Source organism: Lynx rufus, unplaced genomic scaffold (genome assembly GCF_022079265.1).
Source record: "Lynx rufus isolate CCGP_SWC_20201006 ecotype Redwood Valley unplaced genomic scaffold, mLynRuf1.p SCAF_16, whole genome shotgun sequence".
NCBI lineage: Eukaryota > Metazoa > Chordata > Mammalia > Carnivora > Felidae > Lynx > Lynx rufus.
This window is the reverse complement of record NW_025814830.1, coordinates 57,305,585-57,328,866: the sequence shown is the minus strand read 5'-3', so window position 1 is coordinate 57,328,866 and position 23,282 is coordinate 57,305,585. Positions and strand designations below refer to the sequence as shown.

General features: G+C 54.3%; 1 protein-coding gene across 6 annotated transcripts in view; it reads left to right on the top strand.

Annotated features, from left to right (window-relative positions):
* The window catches only part of ANKRD11 (ankyrin repeat domain containing 11), a 179,837-nt gene that overhangs the window by 91,470 nt on the left and 65,085 nt on the right, over positions 1–23,282 (top strand). Inside the window, exons 1-4 of one of the 6 annotated variants that reach the window (XM_047078942.1) lie at positions 1,978–3,424; positions 3,615–3,685; positions 4,838–5,064; positions 5,409–5,590. The exons of 3 other annotated variants lie outside the window; for them this stretch is intronic. The gene's annotated coding sequence lies outside the window, so the exon portion shown is untranslated. Of the gene's footprint in view, positions 1–1,977; positions 3,425–3,614; positions 3,686–4,837; positions 5,065–5,408; positions 5,591–23,282 lie in introns of those variants that run through there. 2 more of the 6 variants (XM_047078943.1, XM_047078944.1) reach the window with 2 other exon arrangements.

Here is a 23,282-nt window from a genome sequence, read left to right as displayed (position 1 = left end):
GATCGCCTGTGTAACCAGCGGTATATGCCTCGTGGCTCTTAGCCACCTGGCTTTTGAAAGTGGGGTTCTCTGCAGGAATCCGTGGTTACATTTGGTCACTACGTTAATAGAAAACCTTGCAGCGGGGATTATTTTTTGGCCCACATTGAAAGTAGATAAATTGTTCATCTGAAGTCCAGTGTGTTTTAATCAGTAAGGGCTTTACTTAGAAAAATGAAAATCTGAGGAGTAAGGAAACCCTGGCACCCCTTTGTTTCTTTCACAGGCAAATATGACCAAGCCAGTGATTTTCCATGACATGGTTGACATTGTGTTCCATAACTTTTTTTTTTTTTTTTAAGTTTATTTATTTTGAGAGGAGAGAAAGACCATGAGCCGGGGGAGGGACAGAGAGGAAGAGAGAGAATCCCAAGCGGGCTCCGTGCTGTCAGAGCAGAACCCAACGTGGGGCTCGAACCTACGAACCGTGAGATCATGACCTGAGCTCAAACCAAGTGGTGTCGGACGCTTAACCGACTGAACCCCCAGGAGCCCTCCCATGTTCCTTAACTTTTTAAAGCCAGTTGGGAGGGCTTAGACTTCCTTCTCTGCTTTAATGAGATTTGCTAAAATATTCAGGTTTGACCCTCTGAGGTCTGTTGTAGAGGTTTGGAGACCCTGGGGTAGTTCATGGCCTGGGCAGTAATGAGAATGAATGAAAGTGCTGGAGACAGTTGGCTGTCCCCAGCTTGTGTCTGGGGCATAGTCCTTCCTATACAAGCCCCTGGGCGATTGGATGGAGAGAGGGTCTCCTGGAGGGCAGCCTAACCTTAGCCTCCAGCTGCGGCACCGGCTTCTCGGTCCCCCGGGGGCGCCTTATCTTCTGTGGGTTCTTCACATGGCCACCTCCCTGCCAGCACGGGGCTTTCTGTTACCGAAAATGAAGAATAGTGCCGAATAGGATTGTTTTCTTCCAAAGGCCGTGGCTGATGGGCTGTTCTAAAATGAATTTATATTTCTGAAGTCTTTGAAAGTGAGCGAAGAAGGAAAATGCAGTCCTTTGATCATACTTATTGTTGAACGGTGCCTCTGGCTTCTCCATTCTCATTCAATGGGGCTGAGGAGGCCGCCAAGAGCAGCTCGTGGGCCAGCCCTGGGGACACTCGGCTTCTCTGGGCTCTTCTCATGCCTCCCCTCTGTCCAGAGAGGGAGGAGCAGAGATGGCGGCTGTTGACTTGCAGTTTTCTCAGTTGGGGGGAAGTTGGTCAGATAGGTGGTCGCTTTATGGCCAGAGGCCAAGAGCCTCCTGAGTGGAATGGCCTCTGTTTGGTTGTGGCCCGTGGGGCGGACCAGAAAGGTCTCCGTCCTTGTGTGCGAGCAAGTTGTCCATTCACACGTTCCCGTTGTAAACCACTGGAGACCTTTCCTTAGCCGTGGAAAATGGGACGTTTTGGAACCTTCTCTTGAAATTTGTTTTCAGAAAAGTTACAGCAGAACAACATGAGGAAAGTGTTGTTTGTAAGGTGGCCTACAAAACAGTTAGTGTTTTCTCAAATAACTCGGTGGACTGGGTAGAAAATAATGGATGGACAGAGGGGCGCCTGAGGGGCTCAGTCGGTTAAGCGTCCAGCTCTTGGTTTTGGCTCGGGTCATGATCTCCCAGTTCATGGGATTGAGCCTCACATCAGGCTCTGTGCTGATAGCGTGGAGCCTGCTGGGGATTCCCCGTCCCCCCGCCGGTCTTCTCCTGCTTTTGCACACACGCTGTCTCTCAAAATAGATAACCATGAAAAAATCAAGAATGAAGATGATAAGTTACAAATGCCATTAAATACCTGTTTGGTTTGTTTAATAGTTGGGAATAAATTGCGTTTCTGAAGGAAATTGGAATTGGAAGTACTTTGACCTTGCCTTCTCTCTTGTCATTCCTCTCGTGCTGCTGGCCAGCAACTCTGCAGCCTGACTTCCAGTGAAGTGGGTGCTTTATCACAGCTAGGGCTCTCGAGGGCACACTCTTCCCGGAGGTGGTATGCCCTCCCTGCTGCTTGAGGAAGCGAACAGGTGGGTGTTTTATCGTTTTGTAAAGACCACAGGGCAAGAGTCTCGAGTTCCCTTTTTGACTGTTACTATGATCTGCAAGCTCTCCCTTCTCTCATACAGACTGCCATGGAAAGCCACCTGTTGATGTGTCCCTTCCCCCCCCCCCCGGGCCCACACCTGCCGGGGCAGGGCCCCCCGCCCTCCACGGTTCTGGCTGCTGCAAAGTGTCGGGCCAGGGGCCACCTGAGTGAGGTGAGAGGACGCAAAACGTCATTTCCTCTCCCTTCCTCCTTTTAAAGTTTTTATGATCTTTCCCTCCAGTGTCATTGAGATACAGTTGACGTGTATCACTGCAGACATTCACGGTGTGCAGGGTGGCGATTTGATGTCTGTTGTCAAATGACCCCACAGTGAGTTCACCCGGCATCCATCACCTCACGGAGCCACAGGTTTCTGGTGACGAAACCTTGTAAGACTTACCCTGTCCCTTTCCACAGTGAATGTTTTCATCCTCCTCTGATCCTCCACCCACCCCAGTCACCCCTCTCTGTGCCAGCACCCCGTATTGAATCTGACCGTTCTGCCCCTGATCTCTGGAGTTCAGTTTTTGTCATTGGTTTTCCGTACTGGCGTGTGGAGATAGGTGTTGTGTTACGGATCTCAGCCATGTTTGGAGACACCTAGGGTGACTGACGATTCACCAGCTTCAGAGCGAGTGAGGGGAGAACATGTCCCCAGACAAGTTAGCCTTCTTCCTGAGGTGTGCCTGCGTATCCCTCCACCCTGGAACTCTGGAAGGCCGTGCGTGGGTAGCTCCGGGCACCTTGCGGCAGGCTCTCCCTGGTCGTGGCTGGAGCAGCACTGCCGGTCCCTTCCCCGTGCTCCAGGACTCAGGGCTTGAGGGTGGGGTGTGAGACAAGCCTGGGCTCTTCAGAGAAGCCTTGGAGATCATTCTTACCTGAGTTGGATTTGGGACGGACAGGGGACCTTTGAGATACTTGGTCTTGACATTTGCTTTCGCTGGAGTGCCTCCTTCTTTGGGAGCTGGGGTTGACAGACACGCAGCATGGGAAGTTCCCGCATGGTGCTAGTGGGCGTGAGATATGGTCACCTTCCTGCCGGGATGCATGCACACTAATGGGAAAGGAAGGTGGGGGTGGGGCTGGGCCTGGAGGCAGCTCTCCAGGTCTGGGGGATCTGCACATGTGCCCATTTGGTGCCCGTATAACCTGGGTCCGGTCCTTTGCTTTCATCTGAGTGACCATCCAGTGGCTGCATCTTGAATCCGCAGAGCCATCGTCACCACCGTTGGGGCCTCAACTTGACTTTGGCCACCAGGCTCTGGTTGTTCCCGGTGCAGCCTTGTTCCGGGGTGACCTCGCTGCCCTCTCGTTGCGGGTACACGGTAAATAGCAGGCATCCCCCGCGTGTGTACAGGGGCTCTGGAGGAGCTGGGGAGTCGCAGCCAGGAAGAAGCGTTTGGATTTCCTTCGGGATCTTAAATTGCATCTCTCTTGGTGGCTTTCCGTTGTCTTGCAACTTGTATCCGCGAAATAATTGTTTCCTTTTGTGGTTCCTCCCTGTTTGTGTTCTAGATGACCTTGCTCCCCATATCTGTCTCTCATCGTAACCAGCACCACGGCATCTTTTCTGCCTTACGTCGTAGGTACGTATTTCCAGGTGGTGGGAGGCCGCTGGTCCCACTTTTTGATCGGCTGCGTGCCCATCCGCCCTCGGGTCGCGAGCCAGCAGCGCCGGGGGAGGGGCTGGTCTGAGCTGGGGGAAACTTGTGGTCCGTCTCCCCCCCCCCCCCTCCCCTTTCCGGCTCCTCCAGGCAGGAGCTGCCCAGCGGGGAGTCCACAAAGGGGTGCTGATGTCTGAGCCCTTTCCAGGGTCGTCCTCCTGGGGTGATCGTGTGGATCCTGCCCGTGCTCTGCTCTGGAAGCCAGGGGTGCACGCCCTGGGTACCTTGAGACAGACAAGTCCTCTAATTCTTGCTTTTCTCCTCTAAACTGAGCAGTGGGGAACCAGGTCAGGGTTACAGGTCCTTGCACTTCTATCAGGTAGTGTGCACCTAGGCACAGCAGATCTGGGCCAGGAGGCGTGTTTCAGTGTTGACTTAGAGAAAGTGTGCTCACGCCTAAGGCTTGTAAACGTCAGTGGAGAGGTGGGGCGCATCGGTTCAGAAACCTGAGTCCCCTAAGCAGCAGATTCAGTGTGATCTCGGTTTTGGCCAGAAGATACACACCAGTGTTTCACTGGAGACTTGGGTACTGGGGATTTGTCCTCAGTTTTTCTTCAGTGTGTCAGCATTATCTGAATTTTTGTACAGTAAAAACGTACTGCTGTTTTCACGTTCAAGTAGTTGTTTCAAAAGAGAGATCACACTTGATTTCCTCTTCTTTCTCCAAACACCTTGAGCCAGGTGTCTAGACTGAGCTGGGGGTTGCTTGGGAGTATGAGTCAGGCCTGAGTGATTAGCGTTTTACATCGGGTAACTTCTAGTAACTGGTTTTAATAACTGACCGTGGTGTGGAAGTTGAAAATCCAGATGAGAAAGAGGGATTGCCACGGCATCGGCGGCTGCGTGAGTGGCTTTAGTCATTGTACTTCCTGCTGGGTGTGAGGTGCGGGCTCCAGGTAGAGCAGCAGCCGAAGTGACTGAGTTCTTCCAGCTCTGCTTGGAGCATCCCCTGCAGGGGCCCCCCCGGCCTCCAAGGACGCTTCTGATGGCTTGGAGGACCCCAGGACACAAGGAGGGAGCAGGTGGGTCAGCACCGAAGCCTGGCCCCTCCCTGCTTCCCCTTGCCTTCCCCAGGCCTCATTAGTTCCACCAGAGCACACGTCCTTGAAGTTTCTCAGGCGCCCCGGGAGGAAATGGAACGCATGTGGTCTGAGGGCCACAGCCAAGCCATGGCCCAGAGAGCTTGAATGGCTGTCACCAGATGAATGACCCATGGCCCTCACAGGTGCATCTGGCTTTCTCCTGCCCCCGTCACATCTGCTCACGGGGCGGAGAATGTTCCCTAAACACTTGATGACAAGGTGAGTGGGTTTGGTGAAAACACACCCACACACACGCCCCAAATGTGCTCCAGCCTGAATTTGACTAACTGAAGGGCCTCGGGTCTCGAGAATTCTGAAGGTCTGCATTTCCTAACAAGCCTGTGGGCGGGGGGGGGGGGGGGGGGGGTTCTGTCTGGGTTTGGATAGAAGAACGCCGCTGTGTGGTGGGCCCACATCCGGGCTGTTCTTCGGGGCTCCTCATTGTGCTTCAGAACCTGAGTCCAGCTGGCTACATTCAGGAGCGAGATCCTGGTTCATGGGAACTTGGCGGCCCAGGGTAGTGCGTGTGGGCTCAGGTGAAGCTTTCTCCTCTGCCTGTAAAGGTTTCTTCCGGAAGAGTCCCGAGGCTCTGCTTCTCGGGCCAGCTGAGGACTCGTGTTCACCTGGAACCAGCTGTCAAGGTGTGGGCACGTGGAGAGGGCTCTTACGTGGCGTTGTGCCAGTGTCGCCTGCTGCCCCCTGCTGCTCCCAGTGACGCCCCTCTTGCAGGGAGGGGTGGGATACGGTATGTGGAGGGTCCACCGTCTCCCTGAAGCGGGGGGTTCGGGTGACTCTTGTCACTGTGACCGTCTCCTGCCTTTTGACCTCTGTGCGGGACTTGCCGTGTCTTCCCGTTAGTGCTGGGAGGCGTGTCGTCCCATGCAGGCTGCTTGTTCGCGTCACTAGACAGCCACACAGCCCATCGTGTGTAAACTAGAATTCTCGTCATAATACGGCTTTCTGTGACGATGTTGGTTGGGGTTTTTACAGTGAGAAAGCTGTCGCTCCTTCAGACAGCGTGCCCGGACTGACGGGTGTGGGCGTTTGGGGAGTTTCTGTGGTCTTCCTTCCTTCTTGCTGTCTCTTCTTTTTGCCCACCCCTGCACTCACGCTAGGGATCGATTATTTACTGTCTGCTCAGGGCCTGGGCGCTGGGCCTGTAGGAACCAGGGCTGGTGCGTCTGTGCAGCGAGCTTTCCTCTGGAGCACGTGCCGGGAAGTGCCTTCTGCCTATTCTCCTTACTGTCTCCACTTGTCACTGTGTCCCTGACCCAAGGACTGACTTGCTGGGTCGTTGAGGCCAGAGCTGCACGATTTCTCCTTGTGTCAGTGACGCCTTGTTTATTTTTATTAAAAAAAATTTTTTTATGTTTGTTTAGTTTTGAGAGAGAGGGAGAGAGAGAGCGTGAGCAGGGGAGGGGCAGAGAGAGAGAGAGAGAGGGAGACACAGAATCCAAAGCAGGCTCCAGGCTCCGAGCTGTCAGCACAGAGCCCGACGCGGGGCTCAAACTCACAGACCGTGAGCTCATAACCTGAGCCGAAGTCGGACGCTCAACCGACCGAGCCCCCCAGGCGCCCCGTGTGAAGCCTTGTTTACATATTTGCCACCAGCTCTGCCCAGCATGCTCTTCCTCCTTCCTCCACCTCCCTGCAGAAAGCACACTGATAGGAGAGCCTGTGGCTGTCAGTTCAGCAGCTCTGTCAGGTTCCCCTGCACTTCTCTCTAGATTCTCTGCAAATGAACCTGTGTCCTATTGATTTTTGTCTTTAAGCAAAGACTCGTTTGGCCTTACGGCAAAAATGTTGACTGTTCGCTGCCCGGGGCAGCTCCCTTGGTTCGGTGGTGTCCTCAGGTGGGTCTGCAGGGCGTGCGGGCCCCCCAGGGATGCGTGTGCGGCCACGTGTGCTCTGGGGTAGCTTGCCAGCCAGGTACCTGCCGGCCCCTGGCACCCTACAACTTAGGAGAGAAGGAGTTAAAAATGCATCGTCACTTTGCAGCTGGGATGCCAGAAATAACATCTTTCACAGTGGCTTTCTTGGTAGAAAGGAGGCATTTGATACATGCTCATTTATATTTGGACCTGAATTGAAGCCTGAGCAGTTTGGAGACGGAGAAAATAGAATGTCTGGTGAATAAAGACGAGGGTGTGTGGTTTGAGAGACGAGGGCTACGAGGGCTGGAAACTGTGAGATGGTAGGGCTCTGTAGCAGGCTCGTTCTAAAATTTTTTTTGTATCTTCGAGATTTTTGATGAAAATTATGTTCCTCGGGAAATTATTTGGAGATAATTAGAACATGAACGGGCGGTCGTCCGGTTTGTCCTCCACCCTCGGCCCGAGCTCGTCGACGGTGAGCATATATGATCTTCCGTATTTGGGGCTGCACGTACCGCCCCTCGAAGGGCTGGTGTTCGTGAGGGGAGGGGCGGAGCAGGGTCCCAAGAGTTCGGGGTGCCCTTGGCAGCATGTGGGTGCCGAGCACACTGCCAGAGCTGACCTGGTCGGGGGCACACGCGTGGCTAGTTCACGCAGGCTGCGCCTCCAGTCTCTTAGCCCCACGTCCAGGTTTCAAGGTGTATTGAGACCTGTTGGTGGTTTACACTTGATTTGAGCTTCCTTTTTTTGTTTGTTTTTAAATTATCTTATAAATTTTTCATTCCACTTAGAAGCTGGTAGACGGTCTATCTCAGAAATTCTTGGGTTTGTGATAATGAGATAAAGAGCCCAAGTGCACCTTGTTTGCGGAGACGCCCGCCCGCTGCCTTCCGGGCCCTGCGGACTGCTCCCGGACCTGCCGCGTGTGTGGCGTGGGGCGGGCGAGGGGCTGTCCCTACCACCCAGGAACCAGTCCAAAACGCTTTCTGGGCATGTCCCGGCCTCACACATTTTCGGGCTAGCTTTTTAAAGAGTGTTAGTGGGCGCGGATGAACACGTGTGCCGAGTGTCCTTTCTGGGGGCCAGCCCCTCCCGGGGAGCAGCAGCGTTAGTGCACCCAGATGCATGCCTGGGCTTGGCCACGGCTGTAGGAGACACCTTGATGCTGTGCTCTTCGTGCCGTCGGCACCCGGAATGCCCTGCCCTGCTGGGTGAGGCCAGAGCAGCCATCCTGTGTAGCTGGGAGGGCATCGGGTGGTGGGGGTGCCCAGGCCCCCAGCTCCCAAGGTGATCTTCCCATACCTGCAGGCCATCTTCCTCCTGTTGACAGGGAGCCCTCCACTGCTCTCTGCACCTTTGCCTCGACCTCTGGGGTTGGGACCCGAGTCAGGCACTGGGAGGCCTGTGGGGGGAGCACAGCACAGGGAGGAGGAACACTGCTCTGGCCTTGGTCATGGTACTTGATGGTATGTACAGGTGTCCCTGGTGTGCCTCCATTTTTAGGGACCAGAATGCGCTGTGGCAGGTACTCTCCATCCTAGGCTGTAGGCACCGGCCAGGGTCCAGTGTCGGTAGGACAGAGGTACTGCCTTTCACCCCGTAGCCACACCATTTATTTTGGTATGGTTTTGGAAATAAGGCTTTTTTGTCCAGGTTCAGCCACTAGCTTGGCTTAGGATCTTGGGAATGTGACATAACTCTTTTGGGTTAGACTGGAGGACTCGCGGAGTCGTTTCCTCTTACTGGCTAGCAGCGTGTCTCTTCTCCCATCCAGTGGTCTGAACCTGGAGGAGAGCTCCTCACGCTAGTAGTAAGGGGGAGAGACAGAATGACGGTGATCTGAATGTTCATTTCTTGTCATGAGAACATCGGCTGTGGTCCCTCTAGCCTTCCTCCGCTGCGTGCGTGCACGTGTGAGCATGTGCACAGCAGCGCTTCTGTGAAGGAGCTGGGAAACTGGGTGAGTGGGGAACACACGTGGGGGACTGGTGGACAGCTGTGGCTGAGAGGGAGGACGGTGTATTGCCAGGGAGTGAGTTTCAGTGAGCCACCAAGACATGGCAGCTCTCTGACTTCACACAAAAGTTAAAATTTTTATTTAACTTTCTGTTAGGGATATTTCTAAACATTCACAGAATCTGAGAGAATAGTGCCCTTATATACCTACCCAGTTTCAATAGTCACCAACATTTTGCCAGTCCGGTTACATCTGTTTCCTTCCCCTGCTTATTTGTGTCTTTGTTTTTTTTTAAAGTTTTTAAACTTTAATGTTTTAATGTAAATCTCAGACATCATGCTTTATACTCGCACATTCTTTGGCAGAATCTCTCCTGGTTAAAGACCTTTAAGAATCTTGGCCTTTGTTCTCTTATCAGTGCTTGGTTCGAGCCGCTGGCACTCTTGACTGTCCCTTGAAGGCCTGCTGACCACCTCGCTCCAGACCAGGGGCTCCCTTTGGATGGGCCTGTTGCTTGGGCTTCCTGCAAACCCCTCTCGTAGGCAGCTCCCCCGCCGCCCCCGCCCTCTTGATGGAGGAGAACGTGGTGGTGGTGCTGTGCGGTTGTGGGTGGTTCCCTCACCCTGTCCATGGAGGATGGCACCGTGTGGCTTTTCTCGTAGACCTGGAGTGTTAGGGTCCATCTTGTTACGGGCTTACTTTTTCTTTTCCTCCTTAGGGTGTAAACTCTAGTGGTCATTTTTCACAGAATCGAGTGTTTAAAATCTTTTATTTATGTGAGAGTCAGGTGCTGTCCTTGGTGGTCTCTTCGTGTTTCTTTGGTTTGAGGCAGCAATCAGTGGGGGGACCCCTGGGTTCAGTGCAGACCTTCACTCGTACTGTTGTGTTCTGGAATCCATTGCTCCTCTGGTTCCCACTTTAGAGTTCAGGAGGACTTCTTAAGAAGTGGTTCTTGATGAACCGTCTTTGGTGTTGTGTAATGTGCCGGAGCATAGGAGACTGGTGTGTTTTGATGGATTCACATTCTGGCTGTTAGATAAATACGTGGCCTTCCCTGGTCAGTGCACCTGCCTTCCACGTGGTTCTCTGGTTTCTGTGCGGCTGCGCATCAGGACACGCCCACTGTGGGCAGAGGCCTGGAGGGGACCAGGTGCGCCTGCCCTCCTCCTCAGCGTTGCCATCTTTGGGTGCTGCTAGCTAGCATAGCTCCGGCGGATGTGTGTCACCCTGGTCACCTGGGAGAGCCCCTTCTTGGGGGTGGGGTGCAGATCTCCAGCCTGCACTGCCCTCCTCCTCTCCTGCCCCTGAGAAGCTGTGCTGGGATAGGTTGTTGGGCTCGTGTGCCGACATAAAGGGAACGCGTGTGCTCGCTCTTGGCTGCCTGGAGCCGCCATGTCTCAGTCTGTTGGGGGGGGTGGGGGGCACAGTTAAAACCGCACGAGACCGTGAAGTTGGCCGTGTTGGTTTGTTTCTTGGGAATAGTTACTCTGCTGAGTGTTGGTGTTCAGGCCGTCCTCTTTGTGACTTGCGCCTTTCTTGAGTTGATGGGAAAGAAACGAAAGCCAGTCTGTCTCCTTCCCGGTATGTCAGAAAAGAACACAGGCCCGTGGTGGTTTTTAATTCTCATTTGTCATGTGATGGGGCGACTGACCGTGTCATTGCCAAACATATTTAGGGACACTGAAGCATGGAGCTGAGCTGTGCAGCCACGGGGCTCAGGGTCAGTGGGCAGCAGAGGGTTCTCACCTGGTCCTTCGGTGTGCGTGCGGATCTGCAGGCCTTGCAGGTGCAGGGGCTCTCTCTGACCGGAGTCGCGGAGATCTCCTTGGTTACACCTCACTTCCGCATCTGGGACTTGTGGGGGAAGGAAGTGAGGTCAGGTGAGCGCAGGCCAGTGGGCACCACTGCCATCCTCAGCGGGGTGGACCGCGGGCTTCGGTCGGCTCGTTTTCACCAGCAGTGGGAGCTGTGCTCAAGGCAGACACTGCCCCCTCTTAGTTGGGGGAGTTGGCTCCGTGGTTCCTGGGTCGGATTGTAGGAGCCTTTGACCATTTTGCCTGACGCGATGGGGTGGGAGGGTTCAGGGTCACTGCTTGCAGAACCTGTACTGCGCTGAGGGTGTGGCGGGGCCCCAGGGTCCTGACAAGGGTGGTCCCGGAGAGGTGCTGGCAGGCCGTGTGGGTACTCGGCACTGCTCCCCGGGTCGTGGCCGGGAGCCCCTCCCTTCCAGAGACTTCTCCACATGGGCTCCACACCCCGGTCGCACGTGGCTGCCTCTGAAATCGGTGTCCTCGGAGCCTGAGAGGAACCTCGCCTGCTGTAGTGCTAGAAGCTGGTTGTGCTGACTGCAGCCCCCCTGCCCCTCCAGGCCCTCCCCACCACATCTGACTGGGGCGGCCCATCTCTTTCCCTGCTGCTCCTGGACCTGCATCTGGAAAAGGTTTGCTTTGTGGTCACGCGAGCACGGGCTGTGCCTGGGCCCTGCCGAGGGGACAAGCCCTCAGCTGGCGGTGGGGGTGGGCCTAGGTCGGCTCCCCCTGGTTTCTCTTTGTTGGTTTTCTTGAGGCCATTGTAGGCTCACACACAGTTTGCCTAGTTTTTCCAGTGATGACGTTTTGCAAAACCGTGAGCAGTGTCACAACCAGGATGGGGTGTCAGCTCTGGAGCCGTCCGTCCTCGGACCTTGCTCCGGCTGTCCCGTTCTGCGCGTCCTTGGGTGTGGTTTGGTCACAGGTGTGTCTGCCTGTGTTCGGTGCGGTTCCTCACCAGGAACCCGGTGGCCTGCCGCCATGACTAGCCTGCTCTCTGTGGCTGGGGCTCTGCCCGTCCTGGACGTTTCGTGGAACCACGTCACACAACGTGGGGCCTTCCACTGAGCACCGCGTCTCAAGGGTTCGTGTGTGTCGTAACGTGTGTGGGCACATCATTCCTCTTCACGGCTGGATCCTGGATCCTCGTGCAGAAGCGCCTCATTTTGTCTGTCGTCATCACTTGACGGACATCGCCATCGTTTGCTCCTCTTGGTGGCTCTGAACAGTGCCGGACGAACGTTCACGTACAAGTTTTTGTGTGACGGGCTTTCGTTTCTCTCGGCCGTAAGCCAGCAGTGAGGTTGCAGCCCTGCTTTTTGGTTAGATCCGAGCCTTTGGAGAACTTTTCGTGTCTTCTGGAAGAACCTGTTGTTGAGGTCAGGGTGCCGTGGCTTTGACGTGGCGCACCGTCCTTGCCCAGGACACGGTGCCAGGGTCGAGCTGGGTTGTGATGAGGTCCGAGCTGGTCCTCGTGGCCTCCCCCTTCCTCTCCAGTCTTGTGCCTGCATCTCGACGACATCCTGCCCCCACCCCTTGTTCTGTAGTCTTTCGTTGTCCTGTATTTTCTTTTAGAGCAAGAAGTTAATTTGACGGCGAGAGAAAGCGCTGCACAGAAAAGCCTTAAAAAGATGCGTTTGGAGAAAGTGGTTGGAAGCCGGTTGGGTTTAGAACTTGCCGTTTGTGGGGCGCCTGGGTGGCTCAGTCGGTTGAGAGTCCGACTCTTACTTTCAGCTCAGATCGTGATCTCACGGTGTGTGAGTTCGAGCCCCGCATCGGGCTCCGTGCTGACAGTGCAGGGCCTGCTTGGGATTCCCTCTCTCTGCCTCTCTCTCAAGAACAAATAAATAAAACTTTAAAGCAAACAAAAAAAAAAACTTACCGTTTGTGAACAAAACCAGAAACCAGGTGAATGCAGCCTCCTCAGATGAAGAGAGCGGTTTTGCTGCACGGCCAGTTTCTTACAGAGCAGACATATACACCAGGCGCTTATCGTCGGAGCCTGAAGACACGTAGTAGTGGCGGACGAGTGTCGCGAAGACAACAAACGTGGCAGATGTGCTGGCTTCGGTATTTCGTAAAACAAAGAGATAGTTTAAGAGGGATCTTTCGCTTTGAATTACCGTTGTAATGTTGTTTTCCTCAGACATAACTGGTTTTAACCCAGAATTCGGTGTGTGTGTCCAGGAGGCGTTTCTAAGCATGAGCCCCTTTCCCAAGCACTTACCTTGGGACTTGAAAAGGGGGTGCCTGCCCACGTCAGGGCAGGGCCCCCGCCCGCCTTTGGGAGAGGCAGCAGCACACACAGAGGCAGTGCTCACTGAACGTGGTGAGGACGATGGCTGTGGCACCCGGCCCGGGGCCACGGGCACACTGCAGCGCTGCCTGCCGTAGGCCCGAGAGGCAGGCAGACTTACCAGGCTGGGGAGGGGCCAGGGCAGAGGAGCAGGGCTGAAGGGCACCCCGGGCCACTGCAGGTTGCCGTGGGCAGCTGTGCATTTGTAGGGAGTCCAGGGCGGCGGGGGTGGGGGGGGGGTGCTTTGGAAGTAGCTTTAGGTTTGGCCTTGAGGGAAGCTGGAGGGGGGGGTGTCTGCAGGGGGCAGAGCCAGGGACCCATGGGGCATTGCTGCATGCCATGACGACATCAAGCCCACAGGCTCGGGCACTCCGAGCTGGGTGAGTTGCTGACACCGGGCATGTGAGCACACACAGGCCTGTGTGGTCTCACCGTCCCTGCTCCTCCTTGTCGACGCGGCGCAGAGAGGCAGTCTCCGGATGGAGGGACAGAGAGAGGCAGGGGACGGCCACAGTGAGGGATCAGGGCTGTGCCCTGGTTGGGCCACCGGCCAGCTGCTGGCAGACCTCAGGCGGTATTGTCGAGGGTGGTTCTCAGGTTCTTCAAGAGCTGTTCCCAGCAGCAGAGCCTGCGAAGGAGTTGCTGTCTGGCCCTCTCCTGGGGCCGCCCTCCTGGACCCTGGGCCGGCGGGCTCTGCACAGCCAGCCCTGGCGGTGCCGTCTCCTCAGATGCCTCTGACAGCCATGCCTGGAGCGGATTCCAGCAGCCGTGTGACAGATGCGGGGATGAGGGGTGGGTCAGGGAGGCCAGTTTGTCGCGAAAGGTGACTTCTGTTGAGCACGTGTCTCCCTGAGCACCATCCTCGCGTGTCCCCGTGGGCATGGTCCTTCCTCCAGCGATCCCACCCGCCTGCTTCTAGGTGTAGGGGATGGGGGTGTGGGGGTTGCTTTTGAAAGCAAGCTTCAGAAAGCCTTGTAGCCACTTTCTAAGAAAAGTGTATTTATTTAGTTATTTTCAGAGGGGGGGGGGAGAGAGAGAGAGAGAGAGAGAGAGAATGAGAATATATCCCAAGCAGGCTCTGGGCCGTTGAGGGGCTCGAGTCCCCTGCACATTGTCCCCCAGCACGGTCGAGATAGCCTCCCTCCACCCCTCACCGGCCCGTGAGGCTCAGCCCACCCTGGGGCCACATGGATGTTCTGACTCTTTTGGATCAAAGCGTATTTACATATTCTGTGTTTTGCATTTTTCTTGTAAGTAACTGAGCTTCATGCCTCCAACATTGGGACTCAACACAGGTCTTTTACGAACCTGCCGAATTAATTTTTTTTTTTTTAACGTTTATTTATTTTTGAGACAGAGACAGAGCATGAAGAGGGGAGGGGCAGAGAGAGAGGGAGACACAGAATCCGAAACAGGCTGCGGGTTCTGAGTGGTCAGCACAGAGCCCGACGCGGGGCTCGAACCCGCGGACCGTGAGATCATGACCTGAGCCGAAGTGGGACGCTTAACCGACCAAGCCACCCAGGCGCCCCCGAACCTGCCGAATTAAGATGGAAATGTTATTAAGTAAGTGATACTGGAGAATATATGTAACATTACCTATGTGTTTACATATTATAAAAACCCTTTGCATTTATGTTTAGTTATTTGGTATGCTTCTACATAATTAAGCATACATCCATGAAGGTCACAAGGTTAACAAGGATGTGTTATTGTCAAGTAGGAACCGGCGTTTCTGGAATTCAGTTTACAGATATTTCCTCCAAAAATCACTGGTCCACTCTGGAGCTCCCCTTTGTACCCGATCTTTCAACTACTTTAAGAGTTCAGCTCTTCAGTCAGCCAACAAAATCGTCATTCCTGGTTGGGGCTGTTAAAAAAGAATTAACATTCTCTTTCTTAGGACTGCAGACAGTGTATATAGTGAGGAAGGGGGTAGTGGAGGGGAGGTTCATGTCACTTTTACTAAATCTTGATTATCTTGGCTTTCAGACTTGTTATTTATTGAAAGAGGTTTCACGGCATCCTCCACAAAGTTTGGGAAAAGCCTTAGAATGTCATTTCAGTGCTAAAATTTGAAAATTAACGTGGTGTTTTTCACTTTGGTTCATGCTGAGGGATTTCACAAGAACTCAGTGTTTGGTTATATTTTTCTGGGGGCTGTGTTCATGCCCAGCATTTTGAGTGTGGCAGGGAGGCGGTGTGATACGGTGCCTCCTTCCCTTCAAGGAGCCTGGAGGGGCCCGTGTCCATGTGGGGGCTGTGCGGACTCCCAGGTTCTTCCTTTACATTCAGTGCCGAGTTAGGGCAGAGTGGAGGAGGGGAGGTTAGAAACGCGCACAGCTCTGCTGGAAGTGCTGTACTCAGGAGTGTCCCGTGAGGTACCAGGGAAGGAGGCTTCCTGCACGATGGGATGAGCCGGGGGTCTTGTGGCTCATTATCTGGTCCACACGGTGCACGCGGGAGGGGTGTGTCCTGTGTGCGTCCTGTGTGAGCGGTGAGCTGGGCTTGGTAGAGAGATCGCACCTGAATTTGACAGAATGAGAAGGAAATTTGGGTTGATTTTCCTAAATTGTAGGTAGCGAACTGTAACTCTCTAAGTTGTTTCCTTTAGATATTTTAAAACTTTGCAAGACTAAATCCTAATCCCTGCCTGGCATTTAAGCATAAACAGCAAATTTGTGTGTGCCGTTCAGTCACAGGGTCCATTTAGAGAATGCTTCGGATTAGAGAGTGAACGAAAAAAATGCAATGAAAATCTGAGTATTTCTGACCAGGATTCTTTAGTTTGAGAATACTGTGTGTTTTTCATAAACACCAGTAACAGCTTTGATTTGTGTTATGTTTACGTGTTGTTTGGGCTTTCCTGTTGTGCACTTCGTTTCGTAACTGGCCCTTTCAGGTTTGATTCTAAGGTGCAGGGCGACATTGCCCTTGGTGCTGCCTGGCTGAGCCTTCTTGTGGTGGCGCTTACTGGCCGACACCGTGTGGACGGAGTCACGTTGTACTGTGACCACAGGACACCTCACGTGTCCATGTTTCCACGGTGCCCCCGTGGAGCGTGAACACGATGTAGAAAGCCCTGATTTCAGAGTCGCAGGAGGGCCTGTGGTCGCTGGGCCTGCACGGCCGGCTCACTGCCCCGAGGCTCTGGTGACGGCCCGGAGAAGTGCAGGTGGGCGAGGCTCTCGTGGCTCCCTCCCAGCGCCTCATACAGCAGCTGTGGCGAGGCCTGCATCCCTGAGTGCCCCTGTTCCCTGCCACCCGTGCGGGCTTCCCGGAAGAGGGCGAGTGGAGGTGCTGCGGGGCTTCCGTCAGGAGATCTGATGTTGGGTGGCTGAGAGGACTCTCCAGCTGTGTCGGGAGCAGGGTTCCAGACCCTGTGGAAGAACAGTGAAGCCCCGAGGGGACAGCTGAGGATTGGGACAGGAGGTCTCCCCAGGGACGTTGCGGAGGCTAGTGTAGGACGGGCGGGGCCTGCCGCCACTGGAGCCCCCCACAGCTCTGGGGAGGCCCCTCGGATTGTGGCTCCCTTTACAGCTGAGAGCTTTCGAGCCAGGATGACCTGGGCGTTTTACTACTTAGGTCTGTCTTTCTTTCTTTCTTTCTTTCTTTCTTTCTTTCTTTCTTTCTTTCTTTCTTTCTTTCTGTCTGTCTGTCTTTCTGTCTTTCTTTCTTTCTTTCATTTATTTTTGAGAAACAGAGTGAGACAAAGCGTGAGTGGGGGAGGGGCAGAGAGAGAGAAGGAGACACAGAATCTGAAGCAGGCTCCGGGCTCTGAGCCAGCGGTCAGCACAGAGCCTGATGCAGGGCTGGAACCCACGAACTGTGACATCATGACCTGAGCCGAAGTTGGACGCTCAACCAGCTGAGCCACCCAGGCGCCCCCCTCCTTAGGTCTTTCTTGTAGGCACTAATCGTTTTGCTCTTCTGTCCTGGTCGCCCCCTTACCCCACCCGTACGAACACGGAGCCGCCTGCAAGGACGAAGTTGTCAAATGTCAGTGGTGGGTATATTCTAGGCCCTGTGTGGTCGATTTCGTCTGGAGCGGTGTTGTCCCTAGCGTCCCATCTCCTGACTTTCTTGCTGTGCTTGTGACATACTCAGAGGGGCACGTTGATCTTGAATAACCAGTACTGGTTATTGCACGTAACGAAAATAGATCTGTGGGCCTTGAATCTTTTAAATATTTTAGAATATAAGATCTACAATCCTGCATAATATCATCACGTGTAACTTAAATACCATTCATTACAAATATGTTATCAAACGATTAAATATATGCAGGCTGGGGCGCCCGGCTGGTTCAGTCGGTTGAGCGTCTGACTCTTGTTTGTGGCTTAGGTCATGATTTCACGGTCGGTGAGTTCGAGCCCCACATCAGGCTCTGTGCTGGGAGCACAGAGCCTGCTTGGGATTCTGTCTCTCCACCCGCCCCCCGCCCCCGGCTTGCTCTGTGTCTCTCAAAATAAGCAAACAAACTTAAAATATGTGATGCTAATTTTGGTATCTGTGACATTTGTTGTTTTTAGGTTTGGTAGCTCTTACATAGAGTCTGGTGAGTGCCGCTGTCTCTTCCCTTCTGTGTCACTTGGGCATCTCACGCTGCTTCTAGAGCAGGAAGGTGAAGGTGCCACATAGGGAATCAGGTTCCAGCTGCAGGTTCCGTGTGGAGAAGGCAGAGAGGCAGGTGTGGAAGAATCTCAGGTGCCATCAATAACTGCTGTGGCCAGCAGCCAAGGCTCAGAGCATAGGGTTAGCCAGAACAGCAGAGAAAGCCAGACCTCGGCAAAGAGGCAGGAGCTGAACGAGAGAGGCCCATGGCTGCTGCCAGGCACAGCCCAGGGACTCTGCTGGGTCCGAGGAGTCACCCTCTCACTGTGTGGTTGCAGCAGTTGGAGCGTATGGAAAGTGGCTTCCGTGGGGATCTGATTTGGTCTTCACTAAAAATAAAACAGGATTCTTGAGCTGTCTGCATCGGGCATTGGTTTGTAGAGACACCCGTCATGTGTGGAGGACAAGGGGGTACGTCTGTGGTCTCGCTTTTGAGATTGTTTCCTGGAGCCATCCTTTAGATGAGGACATTGGCAGTGATTGGCTAAAGTCTCTGGAATGTTTTGAAGCAGAGGACAGCTTTGCTCAGTAAGTAACTGGTAACGTAGATGTGGCAGAAACAGGCTCCGGGCAGAGGACTTGGGCCTGATGGTGTCGATGCCCTTCTCCTTCGTGGGCCGACTGGTGACGGTCCAGCAGAGTGACATCACTTCCGCCTGTGGCTTCACTTGGGCCGAGTGGGCAGGGCTGAAGCCACCAGTCTCCTGTGTCATATTTGAACCCTCTGTCGCAAGATGCAGTTGATGGCATCTGGGTCTTTACTGAACTAGGTGTCCTTTACTAACAGACATTAAAATGGCAATGAGTAACGTTGCAGAATCTTAAGCCAAAAAACAAAACACTAAAGCTGAAACTGAATCTTTTTTTAAAAATTTTATTTATTTTGAGAGAGAGCACAAGCAGAGGAGGGGCAGAGAGAGAGATTCCCAAGCAGGCCCCATGCTGTCGGTGCAGAGCCCGACGTGAGGTTTGAACCCAGAAACCTGAGATCATGACCTGAGCCGAGATGAAGAGTCAGATGCTCAACTAACTGAGACACCCAGACACCCCTGAAACTGAGTCTTGAAGTGAGATATGTGAGGGTTACTGGCACAAGGTGAATGATGTCCCGTGACTGTCGCGTGGCCCTCTGCTGTCTGCCACAAGGGCCATCCCGGCCCAGGACAGCACGCTGGTGGCTGTGGAACCCTCTCTGTGATTGGCTGCAGGAGGCGCCCTGGGTCAGGGCCGTCGAAGCCGTGGTGAAGGTGACGGAAGACATGGCCCTCTGCCAGTGGCCTACTCTCCATTTCACCTTCTCTGGCTTGGGAGTATACGTAATCTCCAAGACACGAATTTTCTTTCCGGATGCCAGGATGCGTGCTGGACGAGTGTGCATTGTTTACAGAGCCAGCTCAGAGTCACTGGGGCTGGCCTCCCAGCAAGGAAACCTCTGGAACCGCCTGGCTCCTTCCTTTGGAGAATATATGTGTAGATTTCCTGTTGGCCAGATGGCAAAATCTTAGCTCAAAAGTTTTGGTTTTGTGTGTGTTCTTTATTTATCTGAACCCACTTTGAACAGAACCTGTGAGTAAGGCCCGTGTAACCATGAAGGGGGAAGGCCGTGCAGGGGTCGTTCCCATGTGTGATGAGTAACCTGCTGTGCACACTGGGTTCCGGTAGCAGAGACATCGTCTGCGTTGCTCTTGGCCCTGTCGCTGAGCTGCGCGCACTCGCACACGTAGCACTCGGTCCTGCTAGGGGTGTGCACCTGCCGTGAGCTGCACGGGGCAGGGCTCGCCTAGCGGCTCCCTGTCTGCACTGCTCATGAAGGTCAGGGCCGTAAGGGCGCACGCTGCAGCCCTGGCCTTGGAAATGGCCACACCTTTGACCATAACATTGTGTTGAAAGTTTCATCTGCGGTCTCAGTTTCTCCATTGTCTGTCTTTTTTTTTTTTTTTTTTTTTAAACATTTACTGAGTTTTTGAGAGTGAGAGAGACAGAGCACAAGCAGGGGAGGAGCAGAGACAGGGAGACACAGATCTGAAGCAGGCTCCAGGCTCTTGAGCTGTCAGCACAGAGCCCGACACGGGGCTCGAACTCGTGGACCTTGAGATCATGACCTGAGCTGAAGTCAGACTCTTAACCGACTGAGCCATCACCCAGGCGCCCCTCGTTTCTCCATTGTTAAAACCAGTGAGGGAGCCAGTCTCTCTGGGTCCTCAAGCTGTACGTGTGGACACTGCTGGTGGTGCTTGGGGACATAGAACCTGCAGCGTGTGGCCTGGAGGAGTCCCGGGAGGCCCCGTGATAGTGAGAAGTGGTTTCATTAAAGGAAAAGGTCGTGCTCACAGAACGGTTTTTAAGGACAGCTTTCAGAAAGTGAGTGCAGTGATGGCACCTGGTTTGTGTTTTGAAGGACTTCATACTTTCATCCCTTTGATCCTAGTGTTGTTTACAAGAAAGGCCAAGAGAAAGGAAAGGTGTTCCCTGAACGGAGCAGCCCGCACTCCGGCCGCCTGGAGAGGTGGGTGTCCTGGCAGCAGGCCTGCAGGAGTGGAGGGTGGCAGTGCCTCTCCCAGGTCCCTCCCCGCCCCCACCTCGAACTCTGCTTGGCTTGCATGCTTCATGTTCTGTCCTCTGACCTGCTCACCTGCAGCCCCTGGTCCAGAAGCTCCCCTCCTAGACCCCCACATCCAGGCGGAAACCACTCTGCTCCTGAGCATTGCTTTGGGCACTCCAGGGAACGGTGGTCTGGGAGGGCCTGAGCACAGCGGCCCGCCGTTGCTCCTCTCCAGCAGCAAGGTCCCCTGGTTTACTGTGTGACGGGCACAGCCCCCTCTTGGCTTCTGGGAGCCTGGGGCCCCAGGGCCGCGGTGTGGGTGCTTCTCCTGCTCTGATCGGGCCGAGGGGAGGCCAGGCCAGGAGGGGGTTATCCTGTCGGGGGAAGGAGGCCCGGTCGGGATGGGCTGTGATGGCCTCAATCATGGATGGCCTGTTGTCACCCCATCTCTGTCTTGTCTGTATGGATCTGATTCCTCTAGGGGCCTCTTAGAAGTGGAATCACACAGGGGCGCCTGGGGGGCTCAGTCGGTTGAGTGTCTGACTCTTGATTTTGGCTCAGGTCATGATCTCACGGTTTGGTGAGTTCGAGCCCCGTGTCAGGTTCCACACTCACAGCACAGAGTCTGCTTGAAATTCTCTCTGCCTCCCCTGCTTGTGAGCACATGCGCACACGCACTGTCTCAAAAATAAATACTAAAAAAAGAAGTGGAATCACACAGTATTTGTCTTTATCTGGCTTATGCCACTGAGCATGATGTCCATAAGTTTCATCCTTGTTAAAGCAGGTGTCAGGATATCCTTTCCTTTGCAGGCTGAATAACACCCCATTGTGTGTAAACACAGCATCTTTATCCATTCATCTGTGGACGGATGGTTGGGTTGCTTCCATGTCTTGGCTGTCGTGAGTAACGCTGATGTGACTGTGCGGGTGCAGACATCTCTTTGAGACCCTGCGTTCATTTCTTTGGGGTGTGTTCCCAGAAGGGGGATTGCTGGACCTACTGGCACAGTTTCATACTCACTTTGTTGAGGATCCGCCGTGATGTTCCGGTGGCAGCCGCACCACTTTACGTTCCTGCCGGCCCTGCACGGGACTCGTGTCTGTCCTCACCCTGCCTGGCCTGCTGCTCGGTGCCCCCCAGATGCCAGCCAGTCAGGACACGTGGTCAGCGGTTTCTCTCTCTTCCTTCATAGCACGGTGCTGCCTTCACCAGCAGGGCTGTTGGTCGGAGAGGAGTCCTGGGTAGACAAAGACCGTCCATCCCGGCAGCCACCCTGCCCTTCAGAGGCGCGTGCACGTAGGCTCGTTGCAGCACCACTCCCGTCACCTTCCGCCCACCACCCGCCCCCGTCGTTATTCCCACATCCTCATCCTCACTCCCATCTCTGCCCTTGGGTTATCTTGCAGTATGTTTCTAGAATAAAAGGTGTCAAACGTGGATGTTGAACTGTCAGCAGTGGAATCTGTCGTCCTGAGGGAGCAGCCCGCCGATCCCCATGACAGTTGGGGTTGGCCAGGAGCCGACCCCACCAGCCCCGAGTCTCCTGGGGGAGGAGCTCCATCCTTTCAGGGGGTCCGTAGAATTGGACTAGAACCTTCTGAAAGAGCTGCTGTCGGAGCCAGTAGTGTGTGCATCTGGCCGCATGGCACGGCCAGCTGCTGTCCAGTGTCCCTCGTTCAGTGATGACAGAGAAAGACACCTGTCACAAAGGGAACTTTCCCCTTTACTCCCTTGACAAAAGATGTCTCCTTTGGACTGTCGAGAATCAGTAATAAATAACTTTTAAAAATCCAGAACAGACTGTTCATTGTTTGCAATCTATAAATGTTGCATTTTTAAAAAGATACGGATTATAAATTTGAGAATAGAAATACTGTCCTTTGTCGGGAAAAGTGGCGGTTGGTGGTGAAGTTTTCAGAATGCTGTCGCAGTTGTCCGCTCTCTTCTCCCACGGGTGCGACGTGAGGCGGCCCTCCCGAGCGAGCGTGGCTCTGGGCCAAGGCCATCGGGTGCGTTTCTCCTCTTTCTTCTGTGCACCTGCCCTGCTCACCAGGCGTCCAGCTCTTCGGTTCCCAGCGCTTGGGGAGGCATTCCAGGGAGAGGCCCTGGGTTTTCCTCTGGGTTCTGTTCACTTCCAGTCCCGAGCCCCCGTCTCCCCAGCGGAAAGATGTTTTCTCTTTACTCGTTTCATGGGGTTACTTCCTGGTTCCCACCCACCCCCCAGAAGCTCTGCAGGAGGGTTGCTGCCTGTAAATAGGTGCCCACCCACCAGGCACCAGGTGTTCAGGAACCTGCTGCCCCCCTCACTATATGTCTGCCCTCTCCAAGGTAAAGGAACAGCGAAGCATCTTGGGTTCTTACTTTGTGTATCAGTGGAATAAAACTTCTGTTTTTAAAACATCTTGTTACGTATAACACTTGTGATTAGTGGGTCTGGTTCTGAGTTTATTGTCGTAGCTGGAAAAGAAAGCTTTCAGAAGCAGCACACAGAGCTTGTACTGAGGCGAAGCTCACCACGGGTGATAATTTGACATTTTTCACAGAATTCTTGTTAACCCTGATTGGATTTTTTTTTTCAACGTTTATTTATTTTTGGGACAGAGAGAGACAGAGCATGAACGGGGGAGGGGCAGAGAGAGAGGGAGACACAGAATCGGAAACAGGCTCCAGGCTCTGAGCCATCAGCCCAGAGCCCGACGCGGGGCTCGAACTCCCAGACCGCGAGATCGTGACCTGGCTGAAGTCGGACGCTTAACCGACTGCGCCACCCAGGCGCCCCCCTGATTGGATCTTTTAAGCAAAACAGCCTGGCTGATGAGAAGTTAGTCTGGGATGATGGCTCCCGTGTCTTCGCCCTCATGGGGACATCTGGGGGCCAGGGGGTGGTGGCACAGGGACGAGGGTCCCCTGCCCCTTCCCCTCCTGAGACCCGCGACTGTGTGGGAAGACTTGGCAACATCTCGACCTTTTCCGATGTTTTTTTGGGTAAAAACACCTGTTGTTCCAGTAGTTCCTTAGATCCTCACGCGTGTCCGGCACGTCACCATGAGCCCCTCCTTGGGCTTGGAGGGTCTGCCCCTGCCCCCCTCCGCCTCTGGGGACTCTTTCTTTTGCTGGGGGGGGGGACTCTTTTTCAGCACAGGACATTGCAGAGCAGCACAGCGTCCTCCGCACACTTTGATGATCCAGCGTCCACAGGGAACCGTGTCTGGTGGCCGCAGCCTCGCCAGGGCCCATCTGGGAGGAGCAGGGGTCCGCTCGGCACACCTTGACATCTCCTGGCCTCATGAGGGTCCCCACGTTTTGCCTGCCGTGGGGTTGCCGGTGCAGGTGACTGGCCAG